This window comes from Bufo bufo, chromosome 1 (assembly GCF_905171765.1).
Source record: "Bufo bufo chromosome 1, aBufBuf1.1, whole genome shotgun sequence".
Lineage (NCBI taxonomy): Eukaryota > Metazoa > Chordata > Amphibia > Anura > Bufonidae > Bufo > Bufo bufo.
In genome coordinates, this window is record NC_053389.1 from 101,965,042 (window position 1) to 101,991,711 (window position 26,670).

The 26,670-nt window shown below is 43.8% G+C and overlaps 1 protein-coding gene across 1 annotated transcript in view; it reads right to left on the reverse strand.

The window, feature by feature from the left end:
* Positions 1–24,179, reverse strand: part of PLCH2 (phospholipase C eta 2) — a 741,045-nt gene extending 716,866 nt beyond the window's left edge. Inside the window, exon 1 of the mRNA XM_040427397.1 lies at positions 23,964–24,179. The gene's annotated coding sequence lies outside the window, so the exon portion shown is untranslated. The remainder of the gene's footprint in view (positions 1–23,963) is intronic.
* Between the last annotated feature and the right edge of the window lie 2,491 nt (positions 24,180–26,670).

Here is a 26,670-nt window from a genome sequence, read left to right on the forward strand (position 1 = left end):
AAGGGGTGCAGACTGGATGGTGTTGGTTGGCACACTGGCACCGGAATAATAAAGGCTTCCATATTATTGGGATTGAATTACATTTACGGCTGATGTAGGAATAAATAAATAAAACTGACGCAGCATAAGTCTCCATGCAGTCTCCCTGCACTTTCACTATCCAACATTCTTCTATAAATCATTTTCAGAAACACTGTCCCTAGCGCAAAGGCGCTTGCCACGTCTCTCCTTATGCTCAGCTCACAGGACAATGGCAGAGACCGCATGGGATGAGGGTTTTATGGGGATGGCTATCTGCGGATTGGCTGGCTGCACGGCATTATGGGTGATCTTGCGTTCCCGGGATTGTCTTCTCTACACTTATTAAATCACCTATGGTCTCAATGTAAACGGTACACTCCCGCAATTTACAAAATGACACAACAAAAAAGGAGTGCATGACACACCCATGTGAAAAAATGCAAATCAATTTTATTAATATATCAATAAAAGATGTACATGATGCATAATACATATAGGTAAATAAGCAGGGACTACCACAATCCTACATCACCCTGCTGTCAGCCCAAACGTATGAATTACAATACTATTATCTCCATGCGTAATGCATAACAATGGCCTAATATCCGCATGGATGTGAAGCCGTAAAAACAGGAGATCTATTAAGGCTGTGTGCATGCCTCAAAAATTCATCAGCAGTACTACCTAGGTCAAAGACACCAAGTCAGAATGCCAGGTAATGCATAAAGAAATGAGGCTACATACCAACAAAGCTGGGATTGACACCAGGGCAATGGCGCTCCTCGACGCACGTTTTGCGTGTTGTTCGCTTCCTCAGGAGGAGTTCTACACTTAGTTTAACTTGGTAAAACCTGCAGCTTCCATTTTAGGACAACCTGATTCGTTACCACAAAGTGTAAGGAAATTTGGATTTGTTGGGAATCTAAATTTTCCTAAACTTCGGACCGAATTCCACTTCGAATGCTTCGCCCAACACTATATGCTTGTCTTGGCCAAGCATGCATGTGTCTTGAACAGGGAGAGGGGAAAAAAGCTACTGCCAGACACCTCTGGTGGCAGCTTATCTCCCAGAGAACAAAAGGATCAGCCTATGAAATCCAACATGTGCAACTGGGGAAGAGTCGGGATACTCCCACACATATTATATGGTTGGTCACTCCAACCATATAATTTAAAGCTTTAAAGTATGTTCATACTACATGGCAGGTTTACTGCAGAAATTTCAGCAACTATCCTATTCTATTGGATAAGGGTTAGCCAAAATTCATACACATGCTGGCTATTCAGATAATTCAGATGATTGGAACAGATTTTTAGTTACAAAAATGTCTGCAATCAGTTTCATGCATCTGAATCTGCAACATCTGAACATACCCTAAAAAGCTCCCACTCACAGCTGAGACATAAAATTCACGACACTGCAAAAATGTTTCCTATGAATAAGGCCTGACATAATAATTTAAATAAGGCTAGTTTCACACCGCTGGCAGAGAACAGCCTGTTGGAACTCTCTGGATCCAGCATTGCTGGATGGTCCCAGAATACCCGCCAGCCCTATTAACTAAAATGGGGTCTGGCAGAGATCCGGCTGCTACCTTGCAAATATGCCGGACATTGCCAGATCCAGAGAGCTGCGGCGGGCTGTTCTGTGCCGGAATAGCCTGCCGGTTCTCTTGCCGGCAGTGTGAAATTAGTCTAAGTTCTGTAAAATGTAAAGGTAAAGAGACAGCATGTACTAGAGGGTGTATGTATATATATATATATACCGAAAGGACACCAGTTTATCAACTACCACTACAGTAATTAAGTAATTATTACAAAAATCCTTATTACCAAATGACTATGATAAATACAACTGTTATTGTTGGACAGCAAAAATCACCATGCTGACATAGGTATTTCCCATCTAGACATTTATGGAAAATCGATAGGATATGCCAAAAATGTCTGATAGGTGCAAGTCCCATCTCAAAATGTTGGTCCCATCTCAAGAACGGGCCACTGATGTGAATGGAGAGCACTTCCTCCATCCATAGCAGTGAATGTAGGGGTGGCCGTGCAGGCATGGCATGTTCTAAATTCATATTGGGGCCCAGTTCTTGAGATAGAAGTGGGCTCCTGAGGTGAGATCCGCTCCTATCAGAGTTTTATAGCATATCCTATCAATATGCCATAAAGGTCCATTTGGGACAACTCCTTAAAGTTGATCACATATTAAGGATTCCAGATTGCTGTATTTTGAATGCCAAGTTAAAATGACAATCTGCCATTCAATCTCTGTCAGGATCTGAGGCCTGGTATGGGTTTCCATTGACAGGGATGCACATCTATGATTCAGTATGAACAAGTTTTCAACTTCACCCTACAAAGATTAAAAATTTCCAAGAAGCCAGATCAAATATCATACTAATTAATATCACAAAAAGGCACCAATGCTTGGCAGAAAATTATCAAAGGCTACTTTCACAATTGCGGCAGAGTGATCCGGCAAGCAGTTCCGTCGATCCGGAAAAATGAATGCCAACTGATGGCAGTTGTAAGACTGATCAGGATCCTGATCAGTCTGAAAAATGCCTGATCAGTCAGAAAAATGCATTGCAATACCGGATCTGTCTTTCCAGTGTCATCCGGAAAAACGGATACGGCTTTTTTTTTTTTATATACCTTTTTTTCCGGAAGGACGAATCCAGCATTCCGGTATTTTGAATGCCGGATCCGTCACTAATACATTCCTATGGAAAAAAATGCTGGCTCCGGCATTCAGGCAGTTGTTCAGTTTTTTTGGCCAGAGATAAAACTGTAGCATGCTGCGGTTTTATCTTTGTCCTGATCAGTTAAAAAGACTGAACTGAAGACATCCTGATGCATCCTGAACGGATTACTCTCCATTCAGAATGCATGGGGATAAAACTGATCAGTTGTTTTCCGGTATAGAGCCCCTAGGACGGAACTCAGCGCCGGAAAAGAAAAACGCTAGTGTGAAAGTACCCTAAATCTGACTTTTCAGCTGTCCAACACCTATAGCAGATGTCCAGCATGGGAGAGCTGATTGCCCAGTTATAGATCTGTAGCAATGATTCTACACTCAAGCAGTGTTTCCTGAATTGATCTAAGGAAGGAGCTAAAAAGCCTTTATCCTAGGTTCTACATGTGCTGAGCACCTACACATATCATGGATAATACTTGTATGACTGATTGATGGTTACATCTCATTAGGAACCGTTTAGCTGCAGGACTCTGCGAGATTCTTACATCACTTCCTTATCCCTTAGGGCGTATATTTCTTTTCCGCCAAAATGAGGGAACAAGACCTTGCCTCCACACGTCATGATTCCACTCAAGGCTTCTCCACTACAATCATTAACCTGTATTCAGGTTTTACAGCCTGTTTTACGCAGCTGATAAGTAGACCTGTGGCCAGAGCTTGCCTTAACTCCTTCATTATCACAATGGCAGGGACAGGAGAAACCACAATGACTGTATATCATACAGTGTGCTGGGGAATCCTAAAATAAAGGAACATGAAATGGTTTATTACACACCTCCAGTAATCAAAAAGGCTTCCAAAATTCTAAATTCCCTGCATCCGAATATATTCACATAAAAAATCACAGTACAGCTCACGTGAATTGCCCACATTACGGCCCCAAAGAAATGATGCCCACATTGGGACACACAGAAATTGGCAATCATAAATCAATGGCAGCACATAGCAGAATGCTCAGCAGCACAGCGCCAGCTCTCGCTTAATAGTGATGAGCAGCATAGGCAATATTCTTTTTTTGTGATATTTCGCACATTTTTGGCCTAATATTCGCAATAAATTCACAAATTCTAGAATTCGTGATCTCCAGTCATTATTTTTTTGATTGCAAAAATCGGCAATGTAATATGCGCGTATTGCGCATGCCAATACAGGCATGGCTCACTTTTGCTACATTTTTCAAGCTGCTAGAAGTTTCCTGAGACTGGAGAAAATGCACAGCACAGTAATTCCTATCACACAACCTAACACCCTGCACTGGAACCTATCAGCTGCACTATATCACTATCTAACCTACACTGACTATCTCCCACTAACTATCTGTATTATATACACTCACCTAAAGAATTATTAGGAACACCATACTAATACGGTGTTGGACCCCCTTTTGCCTTCAGAACTGCCTTAATTCTACGTGGCATTGATTCAACAAGGTGCTGATAGCATTCTTTAGAAATGTTGGCCCATATTGATAGGATAGCATCTTGCAGTTGATGGAGATTTGAGGGATGCACATCCAGGGCACGAAGCTCCCGTTCCACCACATCCCAAAGATGCTTTATTGGGTTGAGATCTGGTGACTGTGGGGGCCATTTTAGTACAGTGAACTCATTGTCATGTTCAAGAAACCAATTTTAAATGATTCGAGCTTTGTGACATGGTGCATTATCCTTCTGGAAGTAGCCATCAGAGGATGGATACATGTTCTCATTCTGTTTCCGCCAAATTCGGACTCTACCATTTGAATGTCTCAACAGAAATCGAGACTCATCAGACCAGGCAACATTTTTCCAGTCTTCAACAGTCCAATTTTGGTGAGCTCGTGCAAATTGTAGCCTCTTTTTCCTATTTGTAGTGGAGATGAGTGGTACCTGGTGGGGTCTTCTGCTGTTGTAGCCCATCCGCCTCAAGGTTGTGCGTGTTGTGGCTTCACAAATGCTTTTCTGCATACCTCGGTTGTAACGAGTGGTTATTTCAGTCAACGTTGCTCTTCTATCAGCTTGAATCAGTCGGCCCATTCTCCTCTGACCTCTAGCATCCAGAAGGCATTTTTGCCCACAGGACTGCAGCATACTGGATGTTTTTCCCTTTTCACACCATTCTTTGTAAACCCTAGAAATGGTTGTGCGTGAAAATCCCAGTAACTGAGCAGATTGTGAAATACTCAGACCGGCCCGTCTGGCACCAACAACCATGCCACGCTCAAAATTGCTTAAATCACCTTTCTTTCCCATTCTGACATTCAGTTTGGAGTTCAGGAGATTGTCTTGACCAGGAGCACCCCCCTAAATGCATTGAAGCAACTGCCATGTGATTGGTTGACTAGATAATTGCATTAATGAGAAATAGAACAGGTGTTCCTAATAATTCTTTAGGTGAGTGTATATGAGCTAACTAGCTAATGTAATTGGATAAGGAATAGGATCCAGATGAAAGCACAGAGCACAGCAATGTCACTGCTCTCTCTCTCAGAACTCCATAAAACTACAGAAAATGGCTGCTGGGGAGTTTCCTATATAGTAAGGGGTAGGCAACTTTCCTATTGGTTGCTAGGGATGTTGCTAAGCTCTGACAAAGATATTGAAGCCTTCTCATTGGCCCACAAGCAAGAAGCAGTGAGGTTACTGATGAAAAAAAATCTAGAATATTCGCGATTACGAATATATAGCACTATATTCTAAATCTTCACGAATTCTCGAAGTGCCGATATTCGCAATAAAAATTTGTGATTAGAATATTCACAATCAACACTATCGCTTAATAGAGACACATAAAACTATATAATCAAACTCCATAAGACACATAAAATTACACATAAAGTAGGAGTGGGTGGCTTTTCGTCTGATGTTTCCAGTTTTGAACAATGGAGAATTATGTGAAAGAGGCACAAGGCACTTGTATCTATAGGGGAATGCAGAGGTAACAATCACATCCAAGACCCTGGTGCCTGAAGAGGACCTGAAGGTCTCTATATTACATAAGAAAATACCAGTATTGTTAATGGTACATTATACTGTTACACATTTTACATTGGGACCTGTGTCAGACTGGGGTTACTGGAGCCCAGCAGAGCAAATTATTCTCGAGGCCCAACTCTAAGTCATTCATATAGTTGAATAGGTTTTGTATTAAAGAAACAGACCCTAATAGCAAGTGATTGACTCCAAAGGCAGTCAAATAGTTTATTTTTTCTCCTGGATCTCTAGGGCCTATTATAGTATCGGGGCCTGGGCCCACCAAAGGATCCTCTGGTACTCTGCTGGGCAAGTTCAACCCTGGTTGGCCAAGACTTCTAGAATCAAATGAAGATCATGTCCCCCTGGATTATTTTAACTTACTGTATTTAAAAAAATTTTTTTAAAGGGGTTGTGCCAAGTTTTTAAGTTATCCCCTAGCGGTCAGACCCCCAGCGATCAGCTAGCTATCCTCTATCCTGTGGACAGGGGATAACTTAAAAATTTGGCACAACCCCTTTAACATCTGCCAGTATTTTAAGGGATAACAATTAGGGTCCATTCATACGACCGTATTTCTGGGTCCACATCCGGAATGAGTGCGGACCCATTCATTTCAAAAAGATGTAGACAGCACACCGTTTCCCGGCCCCGCAAGAAAAATGAAACAGACTAGGCATTTCTATCATAGGGCTGGCCGCGTACCTTCCGCAAAATGCGGAACTCCCATGGCCAGTACCCGTGTTTTGCGGATCCTCGAGCTGCGGACCACAAAACAATTACAGCCGTGTTAATGTACCCTTAATCATTGATGTACATAATTTATTGCTTGATTTATATTTCATTATGGAATTAACTGAAATAAATAATCCAGAGGGGACATAATCTTCACTTGGTCCGAATTTTAAAAGGAGTTGTCCATGATTTTACTATTGATGACCTATCCTCAGGATAGGCCATCAATATCTGATTGGTTTGGGTCCGTCAAGTGCCAGAAGCCGACGCTGGAACTACACATCTCCATACATTGTGTAGAGGACCGAGTGGATTAAAATATCACTGTTCCCATTCACCTCAATGGGAGCAGTGGTGTAGTAACCAGGCCCACAACACAATGGACCAAGCTATGTAATTCAGGCGCCAACTTCAACCTGAACTACCTGTTAACTTGAGGATAGGTCATCAATAGTAAAATCCTGGAAGGTGACACCTCTGCCTATACGATCTATTCAGTGTCGTATTGGGGTCCTTGGGTCCATCAGAGGAAATTATTCTAGGCCCAACACCTATATCATCAATAAAGTTTAACTGGTTTTGAATTAAAGAAATAGACCCCATTGGAAAATGATTGGCTCCAAAGGCAGCTAAATGCTATTTGGGGCCCACCATGGTATTAAGAGACTGGACCCACCTGAGGAACCTCTGGTTCTATGGTGGACCAGTCCGACCCTTAATTTATTAACTACTCTATGTGGTTTGATCTTAATGGCAGCTATTTGTTTGTCATCTACTGCCTCTATGGGTAATGCCTAAATTAAGTCCCAGAAACCCCCCCTGTTGTCAAGTGCTGCTCTAGAAGTTTATAAACTGTGGAAAAAGTTTTTGAATTGAAGATCCATTGTATGACTTTTAATAGCTTTCCATAAACTAATTACATCCAAACTAAGCATCCAGAACTGCACTAATTAAAACTATATTATGGAATTGAAAATACATCTGACAAAAAAAACTATAAAATGAGAATGTAATTTACAGGAAACAATGATTTATCTCCCGCTCAGGCATATGCTACATGACAGAATCCAAACTTCATCATCTGGAGGGTGATAGGGGACTGCGGGTGGTCCTCCTCGGCCCGGGTTGCCCTTGCTGGGAATTTGGTGCCTCTGCCCTCCTTACACCATAGTTTAGGAGATGCCTCCCTTCTCCTCCTCTCCTCCTTGTTTTAACCCCTTTTATCCCATTCCATTCTAGTTTAAAGGGGGTTTTAGGAGTGGCCCCTCTTTTTGACCCCTTCCCATTTTTGCTCTTGGCTGGCCCCTTTAAGTGAGGAAGTGGCATGGTAGGGGTTAATGTGAGCTGTCCCGTATCCTCTGTAGGTCATTTAACCCCCCTCTCTTCTTCCGGCCGGTCTCTTGGTTGGGAAGAGACGTTGTCCCGCCCTCCCTCCCTAATTCTATGTCCTCAGACGCTCATTGTCCGGGTCAGCTTCAATTTAGATGTTTTTCTTTGGTTGCTCATATATCTTTCTATTTCCAGTTCAGAGTTGGTTTTCTGGTTCTTTAAAGTCACAGCTGGCGGTTTGGAGACAATTAGAAGACATGGTAAAGTTTAAAGGGCAGACATGCCCGCTGGGAGTCCAGCGGCCGGCATACTGCACCATGTGTCAGTGGTTTGGAGCAGTTTTAAGCCTCTGGCTTATGATGTTATGAAAGAACGAATAAAGAAAGCTGTGGCCGATCACCAGCCGACATGAAGGTGTCATGCGTGGTTCTTTGGGGTACGTTGAGTTTAGATAAAAGGGAGAGGGTAGAGGGGTTTATGGTTGGCTCTTTTCTTTCCGTGTCCGTACCGTTTTTTTTGCGGACCGTAAGCGGAACCATTTATTTCAATGGGTCCGCATAAAAAAAACTGAAGTTACTCCGTGTGCATTCCGTTTACATATATCCGTTCCGTAAAGGAATAGAACATGTCCTATTATTGTCCATATTATGGACAAGGATAAGACTGTTCTATTAGGAGCCAGCTGTTCATTTCCGCAAAATACGGAATGCACAAGGACGTCATCCGTATTTTTTGCGGATCCGTGTCTTGCAGACTGCAAAATACATATGGTTGTGTATGAGCCCTTACATAGAGACCCTGTTCCCTCCTCCAGTGCAATTCTGGTGCAGTTTTTGAATGCCAAAACTATGAGTGGTTCTTCTCCTCATTTCTGTATCCAATTCCAGTGTTGACAAAAGAAAACGTATTAAACTGTATGAAAAGCTGTGTGACTGAGGCCTAAATCCTTTTACATGTGCTTGAAATAAATACACAAACCTTAAGGTGACCATACACAAGCATTTGGCTGCCAGTTATCTCACCCGACAACTCCATACACATATGTATATGTTTGGTTTGGACAAGCATGTTTGCATGAGAAAGTGGCTCATCTGGAGAACAAAAAGTGAGTATTAAAATTCTCTCCCCGACATCACTTGACTCGGGAGCTCCCAACACATGTTGGTCTGTTGGCCATTCATGATGAAAATGGTGTGTTAGGCTGACAATAGTATGGTTTGTATGGGGCACTTTTTTCAGCCTTAAAGAGGTTGTGTATGTTTAGGGGCAGGAGGATGGGCGAGTGGTGTCTGGCAGGCCTGTGGAGGGAAGCATACTTACCTGCTTCCTGATGCTGGATCTCTGCTTCTGGGCTCTCCAACATCAGCTGCTCCGCTCTGGTCCCTGAATGTAAACTTAAATTTTGACGCTGCTGTAGCCAATCACTGGACACAGCAGTGGCCTTCTCATCTTGAGTCACCTGTACATTTGTCATGACTTAAGAGGAGTTGGTCACCTATTCAGACAGCGATTGGCTGCAGCGATGTCAAAATGGCAGTTTACATCCAGGGACTCGAGTGGAGGAGCCGGAAGCCAGCATCGGGAAGCAGGTAAGTATTCTCTTCGCAAGTTTGCCCAGAAAGGGGAGAAGGTGGATTTTGTACCCCCCTCCCCCCCCCAAAAAAACATGCATAACCCCTTTAACCACTTAAGGACCACAGGTTTATACCCCCCTAAAGACCAGGCCCTTTTTTACAAATCGGCACTCCACAACTTTAGCGGTTTATTGCTCGGTCATGCAACTTACCACCCAAATGAATTTTACCTCCTTTTCTTCTCACTAATAGAGCTTTCATTTGGTGGTATTTCATTGCTGCTGACATTTTTACTTTTTTTGTTATTAATCGAAATTTAACGTTTTTTTTGCAAAAAAATGACGGTTTTCACTTTCAGTTGTAAAATTTTGCAAAAAAAACGACATCCATATATAAATTTTGCTCTAAATTTATTGTTCTACATGTCTTTGATAAAAAAAAATGTTTGGGTAAAAAAAAAATGGTTTGGGTAAAAGTTATAGTGTTTACAAACTATGGTACAAAAATGTGAATTTCCGCTTTTTGAAGCAGCTCTGACTTTCTGAGCACCTGTCATGTTTCCTGAGGTTCTACAATGGCCAGACAGTACAAACACCCCACAAATGACCCCATTTCGGAAAGTAGACACCCTAAGGTATTCGCTGATGGGCATAGTGAGTTCATAGAACTTTTTATTTTTTGTCACAAGTTAGCGGAAAATGATGATTTTTCTTTTTTTCTTTTTTTTTCTTACAAAGTCTCATATTCCACTAACTTGTGACAAAAAATAAAAACTTCCATGAACTCACTATGCCCATCAGCGAATACCTTGGGATGTCTTCTTTCCAAAATGGGGTCACTTGTGGGGTAGTTATACTGCCCTGGCATTCTAGGGGCCCAAATGTGTGGTAAGGAGTTTGAAATCAAATTCTGTAAAAAATGGCTGGTGAAATCCGAAAGGTGCTCTTTGGAATATGGGCCCCTTTGCCCACCTAGGCTGCAAAAAAGTGTCACACATGTGGTATCTCCGTATTCAGGAGAAGTTGGGGAATGTGTTTTGGGGTGTCATTTTACATATACCCATGCTGGGTGAGAGAAATATCTTGGCAAAAGACAACTTTGTATAAAAAAATGGTAAAAGTTGTCTTTTGCCAAGATATTTCTCTCACCCAGCATGGGTATATGTAAAATGACACCCCAAAACACATTCCCCAACTTCTCCTGAATACGGAGATACCAGATGTGTGACACTTTTTTGCAGCCTAGGTGGGCAAAGGGGCCCATATTCCAAAGAGCACCTTTCGGATTTCACTGGTCATTTTTTACAGAATTTGATTTCAAACTCCTTACCACACATTTGGGCCCCTAGAATGCCAGGGCAGTATAAATACCCCACATGTGACCCCATTTTGGAAAGAAGACACCCCAAGGTATTCAATGAGGGGCATGGCGAGCTCATAGAAATTATTTTTTTTTGGCACAAGTTAGCGGAAATTGATATTTTTTATTTTTTTCTCACAAAGTCTCCCTTTCCGCTAACCTGGGACAAAAATTTCAATCTTTCATGGACTCAATATGCCCCTCACGGAATACCTTGGGGTGTCTTCTTTCCGAAATGGGGTCACATGTGGGGTATTTATACTGCCCTGGCATTCTAGGGGCCCTAAAGCGTGAGAAGAAGTCTGGAATATAAATGTCTAAAAAATTTTACGCATTTGGATTCCGTGAGGGGTATGGTGAGTTCATGTGAGATTTAATTTTTTGACACAAGTTAGTGGAATATGAGACTTTGTAAAAAAAAAAAATAATAATTCCGCTAAATGTCTGAATGGAGCCTTACAGGGGGGTGATCAATGACAGGGGGGTGATCAATGACAGGGGGGTGATCAATGACAGGGGGGTGATCAGAGAGTCTATATGGGGTGATCACCCCCCTGTCATTTATCACCCCCCTGTAAGGCTCCATTCAGATGTCCGTATGTGTTTTGCGGATCCGATCCATGTATCCGTGGATCCGTAAAAATCATACGGACATCTGAATGCAGCCTGACGGGGGGGTGATCAATGACAGGGGGGGTGATCAATGACAGGGGGGGTGATCAGGGAGTCTATATGGGGTGATCACCTCCCCTGGAAGGCTCCAGGGAGACGCCTGTATGTGTTTTGCGGATCCGATCCATCTATCAGTGGATCCGTAAAAATCATGCGGACATCTGAATGGAGCTTAACAGGGGGGTGATCAATGACAGGGGGGTAATCAATGACAGGGGGGTGATCAATGACAGGGGGGTGATCAGGGAGTCTATATGGGGTGATCACCATAGTCATTGATCACGCCCCTGTAAGGCTCCATTCAGACGTCCGTATGCGTTTTGCGGATCCGATCCATCTATCAGTGGATCCGTAAAAATCATGCGGACATCTGAATGGAGCTTTAAAGGGGGGTGATCAATGACAGGGGGGTAATCAATGACAGGGGGGTGATCAGGGAGTCTATATGGGGTGATCACCACAGTCATTGATCACGCCCCTGTAAGGCTCCATTCAGACGTCCGTATGCGTTTTGCGGATCCGATCCATCTATCAGTGGATCCGTAAAAATCATGCGGACATCTGAATGGAGCTTTACAAGGGGTTGATCAATGACAGGGGGGTAATCAATGACAGGGGGGTGATCAGGGAGTCTATATGGGGTGATCACCACAGTTATTGATCACGCCCCTGTAAGGCTCCATTCAGACGTCCGTATGCGTTTTGCGGATCCGATCCATCTATCAGTGGATCCGTAAAAATCATGCGGACATCTGAATGGAGCTTTACAGGGGTGTGATCAATGACAGGGGGGTAATCAATGACAGGGGGGTGATCAGGGAGTCTATATGGGGTGATCAGGGGCTAATAAGGGGTTAATAAGTGACGGGGGGGTGTAGTGTAGTGTAGTGGTGCTTGGTGCTACTTTACTGAGCTACCTGTGTCCTCTGGTGGTCGATCCAAACAAAGGGGACCACCAGAGGACCAGGTAGCAGGTATATTAGACGCTGTTATCAAAACAGCGTCTAATATACCTGTTAGGGGTTAAAAAAAACACATCTCCAGCCTGCCAGCGAACAATCGCCGCTGGCAGGCTGGAGATCAACTCTCTTACCTTCCGTTCCTGTGAGCGCACGCGCCTGTGTGCGCGCGTTCACAGGAAATCTCGGCTCACGCGAGATGACGCCAATCGGCGTTAGCGTAGCCTGGGGGAGCCGCCGCAATGACGCCTTTCGGCGTTAGCGCGGCGGCAAGTGGTTAAGGTAGCCATTCACATTAGACGGAAGTTGGTTGATGGTTGAACAGCATTCACAGACACAACCATACACATTTTACTCCAGCTGTTAAGAGGGCCAAAGAAATTAATTGCCAAAGGACAGTTTTTTTTTTTATCCATGAACTATCAGATGAAATTTGCAAACATTGTCATCTTCTTTCCAGGTAACAATGGTATGTTTTCAGTTGGCTAAAATGAACAGTTATTTTGGGTACGATCATGCGTCTTGATCAACTTTAGACTAACGTTTGAGTTATTTACCTAGTGCCTAATTATCCACTTTTGATACTCAAGTTACCACCATGCACTGATAGTGGCTTCATTCTACCCAAAGATGCTGGTTGATATCGTGATCCAGCCATGCCTTGAAAATCAATGCTGCAACCTCCAAAACTAGGTGTGTGTTCCTCTATTTCAAGATGAAAACAGAAGGAACCAAGCCTGCATTAACAGGTCAACCAGACAGGGCCAGTAAGACAGCTGTAGTGACCATAATAGCCCACAGCCTGCAGGTGTCTGGACCCACCAGTGAAGGATCAAATGCACCTTGCTACACAAGATCATAACATAATTTACATACTAGGGTCCCTTAACTGTCTTTACTTCCTCAATCAGCGCAAATCATAGTTTGGTAAAAGGTTTTCTATTTATACAGCATCTCACAAAATTGAGTACACCCCTCAAATTTTTGTAAATATTTTATTCTGTCTGTTCATGGGACAACACTGAAGATCTGACACTTTGATACAATGCAAAGTAGTCAGTGTACAGCTTGTATAACAGCGTAAATTTGGTGTGCCCTCAAAGTAACTCAAAACACAGCCATTAATGTCTAAACCACTGGCAACAAAAGTGAGTACACCCCCAAGTGAAAATGGCCAAATTGTGCCCAATTTGCCATTTTCCCTCCCCGGTGTCATGTGACTCGTTAGTGTTACAAGGTCTCATGTGTGAATGGGGGAGCAAGTGTGTTAAATTTGGTGTTATCGCTCTCATACTGTCTCATACTGGTCCCTGGAAGCTCAACACGGCAGCTCATGGCAAAGAACTCTCTGAGGATCTGAAAAAAGGAATTGTTGCTTTACATAAAGATGGCCTAGGCTATAAGAAGATTGCCAACACCCTGAAACTGAGCTGCAGCACGGTGGCCAAGACCATACAGTGGTTTAACAAGACCGGTTCCACTCAGAACAGGCCTTGCCATGGTTGACCAAAGAAGTTGTGTGCACATGCTCGGCGTCATATCCAGAGTATTTCCTTTCAAAATAGACATATAATTGCTGCCAGCATTGCTGCAGGGGTTAAAGGGGTGGGATTCAGCCTGCCAGTGCTCAGACCATACGTCACACACTGCATCAAATTGGTCTGCATGGCTGTCCTCCCAGAAGGAAGCCTCTTCTAAAGATGATGCACAAGAAAACCCGCAAACAGTTTGCTGAAGACAAGCAGACTAAGGACATGGATTACTGGAACCATGTCCTCTGATCTGCTGAGACCAAGATAAACTTATTTGGTTCAGATGGTATCAAGCCTGTGTGACAGCAACCAGGTGAGGAGTACAAAGACAAGTGTGTCTTGCCTACAGTCAAGAATGGTGGTGGAAGTGTCATTGTTTGGGGCTGCATGAGTGCTGCCGGCTGTGAGAAGGTACAGTTCATTGAGGGAACCATGAATGCTAACATGAACTATGACATACTGAAGCAGAGCATGATCCCCCTCCCTTCAGAAACTGGGCTGCAGGGCAGTATTCCAACATGATGACCCCAAACACACCTCCAAGATGACCACTGCCTTGCTAAAGAAACTGAGGGTAAAGGTGCTGGACTGGCCAAGCATGTCTCCAGACCTAAACCCTATTGAGCATCTGTGGGGCATCCTCAAATGGAAGGTGGAGGAGCACAAGGTCTCTAACATCCACCAGCTCCATGATGTCGTCATGGAGGAGTGGAAGAGGATTCCAGTGGCAACCTGTAAAGCTCTAGTGAAATCCATGCCCAAGAGAGTTAAGGCAGTGCTGGAAAATAATATTGGCCACACAAAATATTGACACTTTGGGCACAATTTGGCGATTTTCACTTGGGGGTGTACTCACTTTTGTTGTCAGCTGTTAAGACATTAATGGCTGTATGTTGAGTTATTTTGAGGGCACACCAAATTTACACTGTTATACTGTACACTGACTACTTTACATTGTATCAAAGTGTCATAGCTTCAGTGTTGTCCCATGAAAAGATATAATAAAATATTTACAAAAATGTGAGATACTGTATATATATTATTTGAAGCATCAATCTGGTGTGGGAACCTTCTGCCGCTAGTACCTTTCCTTTATGGTTTATCTTTCTTCTTCTGGCTTTCTGTGCACAGTTCTCAGTGGCGTAGGGATCACCATAGCAACCATAGCAGTGGCTATGGGGCCCTACGCCACTGGGGGCCCGTCCATTCATTTTTTTTTTAACACAGACACTACACACAGGCAGCCAGGAGGTGGCGTAACTACCGGGGAAGCAGCTGCTTCGGGGCCCGACAGTTTATTTTCAAGTTAGTTAAATATCGATGTCATAATGTTCAGGGCCCCCTTCACAGCAGCGGTCTTAATGTTCAGACCCCCCGCTAATGTGATCTAATCTTACTGTATTCTAAAGTCTCCTGATGTGTCTGGGATTCAAACCCACAACCTCCAATGTACTGTATCAGTGTATCAGAGGCAAAGCATTTACCCTCACAACCATAAAGGAGGCATTGCAACTGATTGAAAAAATTTGACACTTCTACTGTTATAGCTGGCTAAGTGTACATCTATACATATGACAGCTGCCCCAACACACCCAGCACTGCTATATCTCTATATGACAGCTATCCCAGCACACTCAGCTCTGCTATATCTCTATATATGAGCAGCTGTCATGTGTATAGATGTACACTTAGCCAGCTATAACAGTAGAAGTCTCATAATTTTTCAGTCAGCAGCAAGGCAGCTTTTATGGTCTAGTGGTTAGATGCTTTGCCTCTGATACAAAAGGTCGTGGGTTCGAATCCCAGGGGAAACCTTTTCTGAAATACAAGCACTGACTCCATATATGGACATACAGGGCGGGACACAGGAAGAGGCTGCATCGCATCGCATCGCTGACATGGAGGTAAGTAGAAGTGTTTATTATTATTTTTTTAATACCCGACTGTTACTGCCATGGGGGGAGCGGGGGGTACTTGATACTGGCACATGGGGGGAGGGGGGTTGGTACCTGACCTGATACTGGCACATGGGGGGGGGGGGGGGGGTTGGCACCTGATACTGACTGGCACATGGGGGGGGGAGGCACCAGATACTGTGGATGGCACTGTTTAGGGGAGGGGGATCTGTGTATGGCACTATTTAGGGGAGGGGGAATCTGTTTATGGCACTATTTAGGGGAGGGGGATCTGTGGATGGCACTGTTTAGGGGAGAGGGATCTGTGGATGGCACTGTTTAGGGGAGAGGGATCTGTGGATGGCACTATTTAGGGGAGGGGGATCTGTGGATGGCACTATTTAGGGGAGGGGGATCTGTGGATGGCACTGTTTAGGGGAGAGGGATCTGTGGATGGCACTATTTAGGGGAGGGGGATCTGTGGATGGCACTATTTAGAGGAGAGGGATCTGTGGATGGCACTATTTAGGGGAGGGGGATCTGTGGATGGCACTGTTTAGGGGAGAGGGATCTGTGGATGGCACTATTTAGGGGAGGGGGATCTGTGGATGGCACTATTTAGAGGAGAGGGATCTGTGGACGGCACTATTTAGGGGAGGGGGATCTGTGGACGGCACTATTTAGGGGAGGGGGATCTGTGGACGGCACTATTTAGGGGAGGGGGATCTGTGGACGGCACTATTTAGGGGAGGGGGATCTGTGGACGGCACTGTTTAGGGGAGGGGGATCTGTGGATGGCACTGTTTAGGGGAGGGGGATCTGTGGATGGCACTATTTAGGGGAGGGGGAATCTGTTGATGGCACTGTTTAGGGGAGGGGGATCTGTGGATGGCACTGTTTAGGGGAGAGGGATCTGTGGATGGCACTGTTTAGGGGAGAGGGATCTGTGGATGGCACTATTTAGGGGAGGGGGATCTGTGGATGGCACTATTTAGGGGAGGGGGATCTGTGGATGGCACTGTTTAGGGGAGAGGGATCTGTGGATGGCACTATTTAGGGGAGGGGGATCTGTGGATGGCACTATTTAGAGGAGAGGGATCTGTGGATGGCACTATTTAGGGGAGGGGGATCTGTGGACGGCACTATTTAGGGGAGGGGGATCTGTGGATGGCACTATTTAGGGGAGGGGGATCTGTGGATGGCACTATTTAGGGGAGGGGGATCTGTGGATGGCACTATTTAGGGGAGGGGGATCTGTGGATGGCACTATTTAGGGGAGGGGGATCTGGGGACGGCACTGTTTAGGGGAGAGGGATCTGTGGATGGCACTGTTTAGGGGAGGGGGATCTGTGTATGGCACTGTTTAGGGGAGGGGGGATCTGTTGATGGCACTGTTTAGGGGAGGAGGATCTGTGGATGGCACTGTTTAGGGGAGAGGGATCTGTGGATGGCACTATTTAGGGGAGGGGATCTGTGGATGGCACTATTTAGGGGAGGGGGATCTGTGGATGGCACTATTTAGGGGAGGGGGATCTGTGGATGGCACTATTTAGGGGAGGGGGATCTGTGGATGGCACTATTTAGGGGAGGGGGATCTGTGGATGGCACTATTTAGGGGAGGGGGATCTGTGGATGGCACTATTTAGGGGAGGGGGATCTGTGGATGGCACGGGGGGGGGGGGGGCCCATACATTTTTTTTGCTATGGGGCCATGCATTTCTAGCTACGCCCCTGACAGTTCTTATACAGTAATATCAAATTCACATGAGTGATAGTAGCTACTGGGAGCTGCAGAACATTTAAAAGGTAGGATTTTATTTTTTAAATCTTGGAAAGCCCAGTTAGCACATGATTAATGTTAATAATTAGAATCAGATATCAGACAATCTCTTTCTAACAAAACTATACAGATACATTTTATTGAATATCTCAGTGGCTATTCTAAATTTTTAATTACATGCAATTACAAAAGTATTTAGTTTCAGGTGCTGTAACTAACCCCCTCATTTTTTTAACCCCCTAAAATATATACACCATTTTCTCTAGGGTTGCATATAACTCCATAACAGCAGTGCAATGTTCGTGACTGACCTTCTCTGTCTAACAAAACTATTGTTGCATGACACATTTTCCCTGGCATACAAGGCTAGGCGCAATGTTTTTTCACTTTTTCAAATATATATATCTTAAAAAGAAGGATTCGTCAAGAAAGATATACAGTTGTATAAATTTGAGATCTGATTGACTTATTTTTACACTTTACAGGAAAGTGACCATTTTTTATTTTTTTTTATCTTCGACGCTAGCCAATCTAAAACTGGCCATGCATTTTAGATAATGATTGGCCGCATTGTGGCTGATCAGCGTGCCATGGTATCATTCATATAAATGATCCCACCAACTAAATTAGCTCACCAGGGAATTAGTTGTTTTTTTAAATGTCTTCCTGGTACCTGAACACAATTGCAAGTGATCGTCTGAATTCAACCGATCATGCCATCAACATGCAGTTTCGGCCAATGAACAGCCATAGCTTTCCAGAAATATTTGTGGCACATTGCGGTGAATTGCATCAGTTTGCCACGTGGTGCTCACTCGCACAGGAAACTACCACCATGTGCCATCTGTGTGGAAATCCAGGCAGACTAAAGCCCATAAAAAATTCATAGTACAGATTTAATTAAAAAAAGAATACACGGGGGAATACACAGCTGAAATATGACGAACAAGCCTTTAGTAATACATATGTAGCCACTGCCAATAAAAAGCATGTGAAGTCATGAAACAGTAAACTCTAAAAAATATTACAGGTGTAGTCATCCGGTGTCTAAAACTGAAACGTGAAATATACAGCAGGAAACCACCTGAAAAGACGCGTGGTCAGAAGAAATCAATCGATCTGCAAGTGAAATTAGCTGCATCTAAATAATACTATATATAGTTTCTTGAAATTCCATAGGTTTGCACATTTTCCATTTTTTTTTCCCATCTGTCACCCAAAAAACTCAGGTTACTCCAAAACCTGATGCAGAAACATATGTAGGAAATGAATGGGATCCGTGAACACATCTTTCATGATCTTTCATAGTATCAATCTTCTGAAAATCAGTTTGGGGTGTCTACATAATATCTTAGCTCTTAAAACAATAGCATATCAATATATATATATATATATAGCTGGCTTGGATGCAACACCCAGGCGCCTCCCAGTTCTACTGTTCTTCTGTTGGAAACCAATACAAAGCATTGCTCCATGTTTTCACATAGAAAGAGTGATACATAGGGGCTAATATGGCCCTAGTATAATAAGTGTAACAATAAGAGCCCTCTTATCACAATGTCTAATATCAGAGGCACACAGATGTAATGAGAGACTGCAAGTCATGCAATAATCGCTGTCTAAAAATACCATGGGGCAGAGTAACAGTAACTGTACAAAAAAAATACACAGGTAATATGACACACGGCAAAAGTAAGTGGATATACACACGCATCTATACCAGTAACTGCTCCTGTATGGTTGCTTTAGAAGGTCTATTAGATCTGTCATCATGACCCCATTCATACACGGAAACAGAACCATAACTGTTGTGACTAGACAGCCGTAGACACGCTGTGCGCCACTATACACACATAGGGGAGAATGTCTCCGTAACGTGACATCCAATCAGGCAAATTCACAGTGGTCGAGCATGCAAGTGGATGTTCTGCTATGGTAATGACAACAGTCATGATTTCCATCCAATCCCCTATAATTACTAGTGCATAGGCAGACTGTTAAGGGAACTTTAGGATGTTCTCTTTGCCTATGACAACTTTCTCGTTAAATTAGCAGTTGGAAAGATGGAGGTCCATTTCAGGTTTGCCTGTGTCTGCCCCTGTATCCAGTAGGAGAATACAAAAAATCTGCAGCACTCGTCAGTGTGATAAATCCAAGGTGGTTTATTCCATATACAGCAAGGTGGTGCGACGTTTCGACCTAACTAGGTCTTTCTCAAGCAACAAAATGAATTTAGTCTGTGTGTGTTTTATACCATACAAAGTGGGTGGAGCCATCACTCCCCCAGGTGAGGTGATTTATCCAAATACGCATACATTCGTCATCATACTAATGAGGATCACTCCCGATCCAATATAGTGAACAATCTTAGTGACATATAGATATAAACACTCCTATATAATAATAACATTGTCATTATATTATTATATAGGAGTGTTTATATCTATATGTCACTAAGATTGTTCACTATATTGGATCGGGAGTGATCCTCATTAGTATGATGACGAATGTATGCGTATTTGGATAAATCACCTCACCTGGGGGAGTGATGGCTCCACCCACTTTGTATGGTATAAAACACACACAGACTAAATTCATTTTGTTGCTTGAGAAAGACCTAGTTAGGTCGAAACGTCGCACCACCTTGCTGTATATGGAATAAACCACCTTGGATTTATCACACTGACGAGTGCTGCAGATTTTTTGTATTCTTATTCTGACGTTGGGATCACCAGCCAGGGTCCCCATCTGCGTGCACCATCACCTTCAAGGTATTTTTTCTAATGGCCTTCCCTTATGTGGGACAGTAGTGCTGCCAAACCTTTTTGTATATCGTATCCTGTATCCAGTAGAACATGCCACAATTCTTTTTGGCCAGTTTACATCTATGTACGCAGAGAGGTACTACTATGGGTGCTGTTTTATAGCTTTATGTGCAGTGAGCCCCTGAGGAGTTGGTGCAGAGGATGGGAGTAGTAGTGGCTCTGATGAGATGTTGTGTGACTGTGTACTTCTTTAGGTCATCGCTCCCTGGGGCTCAGCGCAGTGAAAAGGAGGTGTGAAAGGAGCAGGGAGATGTAGAACAACAAACATATTTCTTTACTGAGTGCAAAGGATGAGTTACAGCACATCCAGTTGTCATCTGTACAAGGTGCAATGTCTCTGTCCCCAGATGATGAGGTATGGTGACTGGCAGGCAAGATGGCAGACAATAGCAATCTAGAGTAGTCTTTCTCTCTCTCTCTCTCTCTCTCTCTCTCTCCTGATTTCCCTTCGCTAACAGCAATAGGCTGGCACTTGTGACTATAGGTGTCCACTTGTAATATGCAGACTTTTGCATGTGTCTGTCCTGAACTGTGGTGATGGGTGTCTTAACTTGCTATCCCCTCACTTGCAGCGGGATCTGTGTAGCTGTAGTGCTGCTGACTTGGTACACTATATCTTGAGGATCTTTTGGTACACTGGGACCCTGCAGTCTCCCTGGAGTAGTGGTCCTCATAGAAGAGATGTAACTTTAATACCAAGGCCCATGGAGTGGGAGCAGATGGACATGTTCCTTTACTCCAGGCTTGCCCAGCTCTCACTAGAAGTCTCTAGAGCTCCCCCTCCTGGTAGGAAGTAGGACCAACCCACTCCTACCAAGAGGGGAGGAATGAAATGGTAAGTTCTATTCCTTATACCAACCATACCTTATCATTCCTGAAGCATAGAGCAGATACATAACATAACATGACATTACAATGTATAATAAACAATTGTAGATCCCCTATCTGGGGTATTGCACATGCACCCAACCATAACATGGCCATGTGCATGGGCTTTTACATTTTTGTGATTTCTACCCTTCTAATCTGCTCATTCTGATGATATCCTTCCTTTTAATATGATCATTTGATCTCTTTAGCATGATAGACATAATAATTAACCCCTTCTTAGCCACCACTGAGCTGGTCCTTGTGCCTGCAGCCTGTTCATTTACACAGTGAAGTTGTCCCACTGACAGCCCAAACCTCTACTGTGACAGAAAACGGAAATAATCCATCGCAGAAAACCCTGAAAAGAGGTCATCTTGAATGTGGAAGCGCTGCTCCCACGTTTGGCCAGTCACTAGGGGACCCAGTGACATCAGTGATGACATCACAGGGATTTCCTATACAGAGGGGGCTTAAATTGATGCAGAGAAGGCACAGCCTGTGTCCTCTTTGCATGTCTCTCCTATACAGATCACTGGTAATAGTGATCCGTGGGCTGTGTCCATTAGTGATATCAGTGATCTGTTTTAGCTGTGTGCGTGCCTGGTGGTACATCCGGGAAGCGGTGTCTGAGCAGTGTAACCCAAGTGTAGAGAACAAGCAAGTATCCATACTGTTTCAATAGTCCATAACAATCAGTATATGAGGACAGCAGGGAAAACACACATTATGTGTCCCCAGCTCACCTGTGCCCCATAGAAAAAACTAATATAAATAAATAATGAATAAATAAATAAATAGATTAACATGTAAATAAAAATAAATAAAAATATCTAAAATGAGAAAAAAAATGTAATGTAAAAATGTAAAAAAAAAATTTAAGTAAAAATACCATACCCCTCCAAAAAGTGCACAACTCTGAACCCACATGCAAAATTTTAGATATTCTGCATGATAAAATGGGCTTTATATGAGCACCAGGTGCGCAGGCATTAACATGGTTCTGTCAGGCATAATATACAATATACTACGTAAACATATAACAATTGTTCTACTCTGTCATATCTACTTTTTCACCTTTATACTGAAAAGTTTATGTACTGGATAATTATCACCCCTGTACAGAGGCTGCATGGAAAGCTCCAGGAGGGAGAGACATGTAAAGGTAAAATAGTTTTGTTTTGTTTTTGGCGCTATCGTGATATAATATATACATATCTGACATCATCAATATGCAAGGAACTACTCACAGGAGCTAAATATTTATCAGACATGAAAAAAACGAGAACATTTTTCATTTTTTTTGGGGGGGGGGGGGGGGGTCTCCTTCCTAAATAAAACCTACCAAATGCTTTCATATCAACTCCAATTCTATAAAATAAGTAAGACCCCTGTGTCCTAAAAAAAAACCAGAGATGAAATATATAGATGTAGACTGATAGAGATGAGCGAATTTCATATTTTGAAATTTGTTCACACTTTGTTTGGTGGTAAAAGGAGAATTGCGTCCTCCCCTGCATAACGGAAACGGGACGGATCCGTTTTGCAGCCCATAGACTTCTATTATGACGGAAGGAATAACGGAATGCCTCTAAAGCAGGGATGCTCAACCTGTGGCCCTCCAGCTGTTGTAAAACTACAACTCCTAGCATGCCCTCCTGTAGGCTGATAGCTGTAGGCTGTCTGGGCATGCTGGGAGTTGTAGTTTTACAACAGCTGGAGGTCCGCAGGTTGGGCATCCCTGCTCTAAAGGCATTCCGTTATGCATTCCGTCATAGAATTGCGTTATGGTCCGTGGTAAAGGAATCCATAACGCAATTCACCTTTAACCACCAAACGAAGTGTGAATGAATTTCATAAGCGGAAATTTGCTCATCTCTATAGACTGATAAACAAAAAAAATAAATCACCTTTAGGCCTCATGCACACGACCGTATGTCACAAAACACAGATCCATAAAAAATACGGATGACGTCAGTGTGCATTCCGCATTTTGCGGAACGGAACAGCTGCCCCCCTAATAGAACGGTCCTATCCTTGTCCGTAATGCGGACAATAATAGGACAGGTTCTATTTTTTTGCGGAACGGATATATGGAAATGGAGTAACTTCCGCTTTTTTTAAATGAATGGTTCCACATACAGTCCGCAAAATAAAACAAAAAACTGAATGGACACGAAAAGAAAATACATCCGTGTGCACGAGCCCTTAGAATGCAGATTTCCTGATGGTAACATTTTGCTCTGATCATGCAGGCCCAAAACATCCACTGTCATGAAAAGGTTAATAGTCTCCATTATCATTCTGGTCAGTAAGAAGAATCATTCCTTCTATGACCACCTTTGTATATCTCCCCGCCACCTAACCTTATCTCATGTGTCGCCCTGTCCTCTGCACATACTGATCTCACAGCCAATTACAAGCAGAGATGGCTTTCCCGGCATTCTTCTACTGTTACAGACAAGATCTGATTGAATCAATGCCGGGAAACTTTTCAGAACGTCTGTGACCAGAAATAGCAAATCAAGGGAATGAAATCTCCTCTACACCTCTAAGTGTCACAGGGTGCACCACACACCCTCAATGCCAGAACCCTCTTCTTCATCTTACGACTTCATTGTCTTCAGACCTTGCTGTATACAGAGGAATTAACAATGATGACCTCAGAGGAGAAAGCAAACAACAAAAGGAACCAACCTTTAGTTTTAATTGTCCAAAGGTCCCGGCTAGAAGGACTCTTTCTTCATTGTAAATCCCAACTTGATATATCCCCAGTAAGGCGCTGAAGGAAAACAAAGTTTCTTAGGAGCCTCCCAACCCACAGTGATCTCAGCTCAGTACTTCAGTCCCTATTCAAACAAGTGAGCTCCAGGGCAACAGCAAGTTCAAAGTAGGAGGAGAATATGGAATAAAGAGGGAGTTACAGTCTCTGGTAAGCAATCCCTTTTTCATCCGGATTGGAAACCTGTTCTTCAGGTTAGAAACTGCTGAAATACATATGAAATCCTAATATTTCACTTCTTTATCTTCTGCAACAAGATAGAGGAGATGGAATTAGGAGGAATGAGGGTAGTAGTCGGTGTTAATGTTGACATGGAATTGTCATCTTTATGCTCGTCACTTCCATCTTAAGAGCGTCTTTGTAGTTATTGTGGAAAGTAACTGTAGGCATATTAGGAATTGTAGTTCTACGGCCAGGGAGCGACAGAATATGAATGTAGGAATCAGATCTGTTAAACACAGACTGGCCGACATGTATCAGTATCGGCGTATTCTGCGTCTTATGAGATTTGTTTTGCAACAAATATATCTAATGTTGGACGCCATTTGTTACATTTGGCTCCTTTTTATGTTGGCGTGCAGCTGCAACTTTTTGGGGACTAGTTAAAAAGTTGCATTTTTCGTTTTAAGATTGGGGTCACATGTCGCAGTATTGAGTGATTGCTTGCGCGGTACAATACTACCCAGCCTCAATATGGCTAAAACGTAAATACCATAACCATGCATACTAGTATCACAATGAGACACGTGCCCTAAATGTAACCAAAATGGCCTGATGAAGCTCCTTGTAAATGGAGAGCAGCGTACTGATTGCTTGCCATTGGCAACTCATTGCACTTTCATTTGCACCAGTTTTGAAACATATCCCCCAATGATTGCGGTGTGTACACCAGTTAACCATTCATGATCTCCAGGTGTGTGTGGTTTTGGGTTAGAGCAAATACATTTTAGGCCCATACACTGTCACAACGGTGACAGGTTTTAGAAGGTCTGAAAGATTATCTGCTCATTAGTGATCTGACAGCCTCTTTTGGTTTCACTTTGTCTGTGTGTTGCTTGTATGTCCACACCTCCTGTTCAGGTGTGGATCAGGTGACCTTCACCTCCCCCTATTTAGTCTGACTTCACCCATCACGCCTTGCTCTGGATAGCTTCATTTGGTGTTGGAAGAGCTGGAGTGTGGTTCTAGTTGAAGTCCTGATCATCCATCATCCATCATCCTTAGAAGTTAAGTGTTCCGCTTGTTGTGTTTTGTATTCCCCCCCCCCCACTTTTGTTGTTTACTAGGCCTTAGTGAGACGCTGGTTCCTTCACCAGGGAAGGAGCGGGTTGTCTCTGCCCTGTCATTACCTTTAGGGCATCTGAGGGCCACCAGGGTTTTCTAGGTTCCTGTGTATGGTCATCTCTACCATCGAGAGGTGCCCATACGGATAGGAGTTAGGGCCAGGAGCAGGGTTTTATAGGTGGTGACCCTTTTCCTTCCCTAGCGGTGAGGCCTAGTGTCTTTTCCCTTCCTTCTTCTTGTCTTTTGGTGTTCTCCCCTACTACATCCGTGACATACATGTTCAGGTTTTGATCAGGTTTTCTGTTGGACTTTTTGAAGCCAAAACCAGGTGTGGATCATAAATGGCTCATTAAAGGGGTTGGCTCATTATGGACAATGGGGGCATATATCGCTAGGATATGCCCCCATTGTCTTATAGGTGCGGGTCCCGCCACTGGGACCCGCACCTATATCGAGAACGGAGCCTCGCAAGGTGGTGGCTGGAGGACTCCGGTCTGGCCACCACCAAGCCGGCACCCCATAGAAGTGAATGGGAGCGTACCGCGCATGCACAACCCCCACTCCCATTCATTTCTGTGGGGCCAACGGAAATAGCTGAGTCAGCGCTCAGCTATTTTCGCTAGCCCCATAGAAAATGAATGGAGGGTGGCTGCGCATGTGCAGTGCGCCCTCCTTAACTTGAGGGGCCCCGTTCTCGATATAGGTGTGGGTCCCAGCACTCAGAAACACTCAGAAGAGATCCCGTGGGCTTTCAGGTCCCTGCCTCTGCACCACAAAAGATAGGACGTGTCCTATCTTTTGCCGTATATTGCGGATCGTGGACCCATTCCGGTCAATGGTCCACATCCGCAGCACAGAGTGCACACGGCCAGTGCCCGTATATTGTGGACCGCTATTTGTGGTCTGCAGCACGGACACAGAGCGTTCATGTGAATGAGCCCTAAGTCTCATTTCACACTAGCATGTTCGATCCAGGAAACATGTTCTATGTGATGGCTACATTTTGCAGACTGAAGGCTGCCCCTCTGACCTGATCTCATGTCATCGTAATGTCTGATGATGCTGCGAGGAGCACATGCAAGTCTACTGTACTGTACTCACATAATGCCATTAGTACAGTAAACCTGCAGTCACACTGGGACTCACAGCATCACAAGTGATTATGATGCTGTGAGTTCTGTTTAGAAGATCACTATCCAGCACAGGAAATGCGACAATCACACAGAGCGTGTTTCCTGGACCTAAAACACTCATGTGAAATTAGCCTAAGGTCTCATGCACACAACCGTTTTTGTGGTCCGCATCCGAGCCGCATTGTTTGCGGCTCGGGGGCGGACC